The 8,388-nt window shown below is 39.9% G+C and overlaps 1 pseudogene; it reads right to left on the reverse strand.

Annotated features, from left to right (window-relative positions):
* On the reverse strand, positions 360–785 carry LOC100620409 (annotated as a pseudogene).

The raw sequence follows: 8,388 nt of genomic DNA on the forward strand, positions 1-8,388 counted from the left end.
GGCACGTGCCCCCAAGTCAAGAAGCACATTGCAGTAGATCCTCCTGAGGCAGGATGGCTCAGGGGTCGAGGCCCAAGCGCTGGCCTCAGCCTGCCTGGACTGGCTGCAGAAAGGGGCCCCACATGCTGCTGACACCCACATGGAGATGCCCTCCGTCCTCTCCAGTCATAAGCAAAGAAGCTTGTGATGTTTGTTGCTCGTGAACGATACATGAATACCTTCATTGGAGAAACAAGGAGGTGGAAAGGAAACCTTTGTGCATGATTTTAATTCCTAATCCCTGGCTCTTTGGGCACGGTGACAAAACAGCAAAATCACGCAAAACGATGGGTCTCCGAAGTCAAACAAGGGGTGCTGGCTCAAGGAGTGTCCCGGGATGAAGGTTGTGGGCCATCTGCCGGCCCTCGGCAGTAGGGACACGTGAAGGACCTGGTCAGCCACTCATCGATGCAGCCCAGGTGATAGAAGTGCTTGCAGGGCAGGGATCGGATGGGGTCCCCACACACAAAGTCCAGCGTACAGATGGCACACTCCTCCTGCTCCATCTTTTCCTGGGAGCCATCTCTTTTGTACACTCCTTTGGGCAGGCACTGTATTTGGCTGATCCTTTGGGGCACCCTCACTTGTTCCTCTTGGACCAGTGGTGCTGCTGGTGCCCAGCCGGGCACTTGATCGCGAGGTCTCCTCTCCCGTGAGCGAGCCCGGCGTCTCCTCCCACCCAAGTGCGTGGCAGACGCAGGAACCAAGAGGTCTTCGGAGGTGTGAGGGGTGAGGCAGTTGCCCATCTTTCAGGCCTAGGGTGGGAGATCCGTGGACTGTTCCCGACGGTCTTCTCCAGGGGCGTTCTAACACACCTCCTTGTTTCTCAGGTCTGCAGAAAAGTTCAGATAACCATTTTGTTAAATCTGATTCCCTGCTGGGAGCTCTACATAGACAGGCTTCAGTGAGCCTCAGCATGCACCTCCCCCCCCCCCGATTCTGGGTCGTTTACCTAGCTAACGTGCTGGGGGCAGGGCTTTAGTGAGCTTGAGGCACATGACAAAATTGCATGGCTTGGGCGTGGGTCGTCTGGTGGTTTAATTTGGTCTCTTTACCAAATTTGAGTTTCTCAAGAGGATTCTTTTGATTGGTAAATTCCACATCTACTTTTCATGAAGAATCATTACTTTTCAGGGTATCATTCTTTGGCCGCACTCTGTAATCCCAGGCCCTCCCATTTCAGCTTCTTCACAAAATCATTTTCACCCTGTGTTCTCCTTCTACCTATGATTTTTTAGGCTTGTGATCCAGTTTACATTCATCTCTCCCTTCCTTTTTTTTTTTTTTTTTTTTTTTTTTAAGTACTTCACCTTTAGCATAAGGACATTCCCAGGCTAGTGGTTGAGTCAGGGTTGCAGCTTCCAGCCTATGCCACAGCCATAGCAACACCAGATCTGAGCCACCTCTGCAGATCTTTACCCCAATGTGTGCTGCAGCTTTAGGCAATACTGGATTCTTAGTGCACTGAGCATAACCAGGAATGAAACCCACATCCTGATGGACACTACTTGGGTTCTTAATCTTAATCTGTTAAACCATAATGGGATTTCCCCCCCATTCCTCTTTTTAGCTGCCTGTGTATTAACTTTTCTCACTTCAAGAGATATTAACCAGGATCAATAATTCTCATATCTGTTGCTTTGTAGTATAGTGTGAAGTCAGTATGGAGATTCCTCAAAAAACTAAAAATAGAACTACCATTTAATCCAGCAATCCCACTCCAGAGAAATCTATGAAAAGACGCATGTACTCCAATGTTCTTTGCAGTACTATTTGCAATAGCCAAAACATGGAAACAACCTAAATGTCCATTGACAGAGTAGTGAATAAAGAATATGTGGTACATATATACAATGGAACATTCCTCAGCCATTAAAAGGAAAGAAATAATGGCATTTGTAACAACATGGATGGACCTAGAAATTATCATGCTAAGTGAAGTCAGTGAGACAACGAGACACCAACATCAAATGCTATCACTGACATGTGCAATCTAAAAAAAGGACACAATGAGGAGTTCCCTTCATGGCACAGTGTTTAATGAATCTGAGTAGGAACCATGAGGTTGTGGGTTCGATCCCTGGTCTTGCTCAGTGGGTTAAGGATCTGGTGTTGCCGTGAGCTCTGGTGTAGGTTGCAGACACAGCTTGGATCTGCGTTGCTGTGGCTCTGGCCTAGGCCAGCGTCTATAGCTCTGATTTGACCCCTAGCCTGGGAACCTCCATATATGCCTCAGGAGCAGCCCTAGAAAAGGAAAAAAAAAAAAAAAGAGAACACAATGACTTTTTTGCAGAACGATACTGCCGCACAGACTTTGTAAAACTTATGGTCTGCAAAGGAGACAGTTTGGGGGATGGGGGGATGCACTGAGGGTTTGGAATGGACATGCTATAAAATTTGATTGTGATGATTATTGTATACCTATAAATGTAATAAAATTCATGAAGTTAAAAAAAAAAGAATTCTCATATCCATCTGACTTTTAACCATCACTGCTGATCAAGACACTAATTCCAGGGACTCCAAATTCTCAACTTGGATGCTGCTTCTGACAGTACAGTTGATTAGGCTAATGAGCCTGGTCTAAATACCTAGCTCACCACTTCAGCTAATTTCAGATCTATCTGGCAATTTTTTCATGTCTTAATTATTCTTGATCCATGATAACTCAGACCTTCTCCAGGCCTTTGTACTGCACACATACTCACCCTTACTATTTCCACAGATGGGAAGGTCTCCCTCTACAACGCTGAGTCAGATTGATTCACAAATAACCTCGATTTGCTGCCTGGAAGTGTACAATTATCTCTGAATTTTTATCCATTCATTACTCTTTGTTCCCTGTTAAACAGATAGGCTTCTCTGTCCCTGATCTTGTCCCACTTCTACAGTTAAGTTCTTCCCTTTCCTACTTTTGAGAACTTTGTATTATCAGTGGTCTCATTAAATCTCATTCACCAGCCAACTGCCTTACTCTTTCAAATCTTCTTCCTCATTAATAAACTGTTTCATCTCTTCCATTTTGAAACAAAAACCTCATATAAACTTATTTTTCTCTGAAGTTCTTTTGTGATCACAATGGAAGTTGAAAAGGCATTTACTATTTCCTCATATTCCCTCACCCTTTGACTTATTAAGACCATCTGTTATCTCCCCATAAATACATATATCTTCTTCTGACCATAAAATATCTTAAGGAGTGTGTCTCAGTTTTTTACTTGGAATCTAAGAAGTATGGGACTGCGAGTTACTTTGGGGGCCACCTCTTTCTGTCATATCTCAGGGTCTGGATTGTTTTCTATCTACCCTGTGATCACTCCTGCCCACTGTCCTTTGCAAAGATCAAGTCAAAGCAAAGAATGTCTTAAGGCTCCATCCTAGCCCTTCTCTCTTCTTTTTTGCACTATTTTGCTGCTCTTACTCATTTATTCAATTACTTCAACTTCCATTATTCTCTCTAATTGATAATGAGAAATCTCTTGTCTGGATTATGGAATCCTGAGCTATCAACTCTGCACAGTGTTGTGCTGCTAAAATTAAATATGTCTTTGCATATGACCTTCAGTATGAAAATTCAAGTATAAATCAGATGCCTCCATCAGACATTTAGGGGTTGATCTTTTTATGCCTCCTGGGAACCACACACAATCAGCCATTGCTCTTATCCTACACTGGGACCTATTAGCATCCTTCAGTCCCACTTTCATTCTCACTTCATAAAACTTTCAGTCTCAGTTTAAATGTTAATTCCTCAAAGACCCCTTCATCAAATCTCAACTTCAGTTAGCCTTCCTCTTCCCCTCCCCTTTGTGTTAAATTCCATTCTACTATTCATCTAGGCAACTTATTTATTTGCTGTGCTCTCTACTGTTATAACTGCAAAAATGTTATTTGAATTCTAAACTTAGATAAAATTCCCTCTGACCAATATGCATAAATTTTAAATCCAGAAAACTCCCATGTCCATAACAACCTAACCTACCCTCAAAAGGCTAGGAATTCTTGTAATCAGATTAAGCAATCATCTTTCAGTTAAAATTCATTTTAAAAATAAATGACATATGTCCCTTCTTATGAAAAATCTCTCCATTACTTACCAGAAATCAAATGGATGGAAAATTCAGTGAAGCCAGGTCTTTCCTGAGGTTGCTGTCACCATACCCCAGAGCTCAGAACTTCTTTCTCTCAGACAAAGCACTGCTCTGATATGAGTTCTCTTTTTTATGCGGTTGATAACCTCATCACTGATACAATCCTATAAAACTGTAATTCCATTAACCATCTAACCTCTCCAACCATGTAATCCAAAGGACACACCTTAAATAACCTGAATGTCTGTCAAGATAAATCCAGTCAAGTTTTCCAGTTTAACAAAACATATCCCCTGCTTAGGTACATCATGTAGGTACAACATTTAAATACTAAGTGTGTTACCTCTGCACTTCTGAAGGTCTCAAAAGCAAACTTCCTGTTCTTTCCCAGAGGTTCCACTGCTTTTGTAGTTTTTCACTGTTATCATTACTACAGCATAGAATCTGCAGCAAGAGGGTACATACTGTTCTTTATTTCCTTTTTCTAACTATTTGTTGCAGCTTTATTGATGTGTGATTGACACTGTATATATGTAAAGTGCACAGTGTTGTGTTCTGATACACATGTACCCACTGTGAAATGATCCCCTCAATCAAGCTAGTTAACCTACCCATCACCTCACATATTTACTTTTTTGTGTGTTGAGATCTACTTATTTAGCAAATTTCAAGTATACAATATTGTAAACTATAGTCACTATGCTCTACATTAGATTTCCAAAACTTATTCATCTTATAACTGAAAAATCCCCTACATTTCCTCTACCTTAAGCCCCCGAAAGCCACCATTTTATTCTGTTTCTGTAAGTTCCACATTTTAGATTCCACGTATAAGTGATATTATGTAGTATTTGCCTTTCTGTGTCTGGCTTATTTCACTCAACATCAGAACTATGCTCATCCATGTTGTTGAAATGGCAACATTTCCTTCTTTTGAATGACTGGATAATATCGTGTATGTAGGCATACATACATACATCAGGAGTATAATCTCTCAATGGATGTTAATTCTGTTAATTCATTAGAATACTAAACCACCCTGAAAGTCAACAAATTCATTTTAATGGATCTATTAAACCCAGTGGTAACTGATGAACTAACTAGCTAAACTTAAATTGTATTAAAAAAAATCATTCCTTCCAAGGAAAAATCACCTTAAAATGTATTTATGTTCAACACAAATTAAGTTTTGGTAAATTAGTGATGTTGGTGAGTGAGAAATTTGCTGTATTTTGTAAACTGAGTTTTGAAAATTCATTTTCTGTGAACTTATTGTAGACAATATACCATACAGTAGTTCTGATGGAAGTGGCTATCTAGAGCAGACGTCTGCACCAATACACCTTTTAAAAATAGAACCAAGTTAGGGAGTTCCCTTCATGGTGCAGCGGTTAACGAATCTGACTGGGAACCATGAAGTTGCGGGTTCGGTCCCTGCCCTTGCTCAGTGGGTTAAGGACCTGGCATTGCCGTGAGCTGTGGTGTGGGTTGCAGATGCTTCTTGGATCCTGCATTGCTGTGGCCCTGGTGCAGGCCAGCAGCTACAACTCTGATTAGACCCCTAGCCTGGGAATCTCCATATGCCATAGGAGCGGCCCTAGAAACAGCAAAAAAGACAAAAAAAAATAGAATCAAGTTATTAAAGGGCTATTTTATTTATTATTATCAAATCATAATCTTTAACAATCAGAAACAAATCAACATAAAGATAGTAATGTATGTGATCTGATTTATTTTTTTGTATCACTCTCAAGTCTGCTTATAGCTCCCTAACTCCTTTGGAAGTAAGGCACCTTGCTCATGGTCGTATTGTATTCCATCTAAATGTTGATTATATTGATATTCTTCCATGTATAATGTCCTATTGTCACTCTAACAAATTACCACAGACTTAGTGACTTCAAGTTACATAAAATTAATCTCATAATTCTGGACCCAGAAGTCCCATCACTTTTGCCACACTAAAAGCAAGGTTTGTAGGGTCATGATACATCTAGAGGTTCTATGACAGGGACAGCAGAACTCACTTTCACTGAGCACATGGTTTCTCTCAAACAGAATAAGAAATGTAAAGGAACTATCAAATTTAACATAGAAAACTTACTGCCTGGATATTCTTTAATTGAGGTTTAAAGTAAATTAATTAGGAGTTCCCTTTGTGGCTTAGCTGTTAATGAACCCAACTAGGAACATGAGGTTGCAGGTTTGATCCATGGCCTAGCTCAGTGGGTTAAGGATCTGGTGTTGCCATGAGCTATAGTGTAGTTTGCAGATGTGGCTTGGATGCTGCATTGCTGTGGCTGTGGCCTAGGCCAGCAGCTGTAGCTCCAATTCGACCTCTAGTCTGGTAACCTCCATATGCCTCAAATGCGGCCAACCTCCACCCAAAAAATTAATTAAATTGATTAATGGTTTGCCGATGGAGTATTTTTTTTGTTTATTGCAAATTTTGCTTATTTCAGGAATGATGTTCTAGATTAGTTGGTCATGTTGATTTCTTGTGTGATCCAACTAACGTCATACTCACAATACTATTTTTTTCTTATTTAAAAAATGAAATAGTAATTCCTGCTGTGGCACAGTGTGTTAAGAATCCAAATGCATTGACTTGTATCATTGAGGAGACATGAGTTTGATCACTGGCCCTGTGCAATGAGTTGAAGGATCCAGCATTATTACAGCTGCAGCTATGATTCAATCCATGGCCCAGGAAATTCCAAATGCTGCAAATGCAACCGAAGGAAACAAACAAAAAAAAAACAAATAAAAAATGAAATGGATTATGATTTGTATGTAGTCATTATTCCGAAATGCTGATGTTGAAATAAGTAAAAACAAGATATGGCATAAAAATTCATTGAAAAACAATCTGTCTTTTGAAATAACTCTTATTTTCATTCATTTAAATGTGTGTAAGATACATCCTTATACTTGGTTTTCCTTTTTTGAAATGCAAGTGCCTGAATTAATCTTTGATTGTTGAGGCAACCACTTCAAAGCTGACTATTTCAACTAAACACATTGCCAGACTAGAAAGAGCCAGGCCACCCTCATTCTGAGCCTCTGTTTTTTTTTTTTTTTAGTAAAATTTTATATATTTTTTATTTTTTAATTGCTCAAATGGGAATTTATCACATCTGTAGTTGTATAATGATCATAACAATCCAATTTCACAGGATTTCCATTCCGCAACCCAAGCGCATCCCCCTACTCCCCAAACTGTCTCCTCCAGAGACCATAAGTTTTTCAATGTCTCTGAGTCAGCATCTGTTCTGCAAAGAAGTTCAATCTGTCCTTTTTCAGATTCCACATGTCAGTGAAAGCTTTTGATATTTGTGTCTCATCGTGTGGCTGACTTCACTTAGCATGATAATTTCTAGGTCCATCCATGTTACTAAAAATGACATTATTTCGTTCATTTTAATGGCTGAGTAATACTCCATTGTGTATATGTACCACATCTTCTTCATCCACTCCTCTGTCGATGGACATCTAGGTTGTTTCCATCTTGGCTATTGAAAAGAGTGCTGCAATGAACATTGCAGTACATGTGTCTTTGCAAGTCATGGTTTTCTCTGGATGGGTGCCCAGGAGTGGGATTGCTAGATCAAATAGTAGTTCTATGTTTAGTTTTCTGAGGAATCTCCATACTGCTTTCCACAGAGGTTGCACCAATTTACAATCCCACCAGCAGTGTACTAGGGTTCCTTTTTCTCCACACCCTCTCCAGCACTTCTTGTTTGTAGACTTTTGGAGGATGGCCATTCTGGCTGGTGTAAGGTAATACCTCATGGTGGTTTTGATTTGCATTTCTCTAATAATGAGTGATGTTGAACATCTTTTCATGTGTTTTTTGGCCACCTGTATGTCTTCTTTGGAGAACTGTCTGTTTAGATCTTCTGTCCATTTTTGGATGGGGTTGTTTGTTTTTTTGGTATGGAGCTGCAGAAGGTGTTTATAAATTTTGGAGATGAATCCCTTGTCAGTTGATTCACTTGCAAAGATTTTCTCCCATTCTGTGAGTTGTCTTTTCGTTTTGTTTAGGGTTTCCTTTGCTGTGCAAAAGAGTTTAAGTTTAATTTGGTCCATTTTTTAATTTCTGATTTGACTGTCAATACTCTAAGAGGTGGATCTGAGAAGATGTTGCTGTCGTTTGTGTCAGAGAGTGTTTGGCCTATGTTTTCCTCTAAGAGTTTTATAGCATCTGGTCTTTTTTTAAAATTTTATTTATTTATTTTTTGGTCTTTTTGCTATTTCT

Source organism: Sus scrofa, chromosome 9, assembly GCF_000003025.6.
Source record: "Sus scrofa isolate TJ Tabasco breed Duroc chromosome 9, Sscrofa11.1, whole genome shotgun sequence".
Classification (NCBI taxonomy): domain Eukaryota; kingdom Metazoa; phylum Chordata; class Mammalia; order Artiodactyla; family Suidae; genus Sus; species Sus scrofa.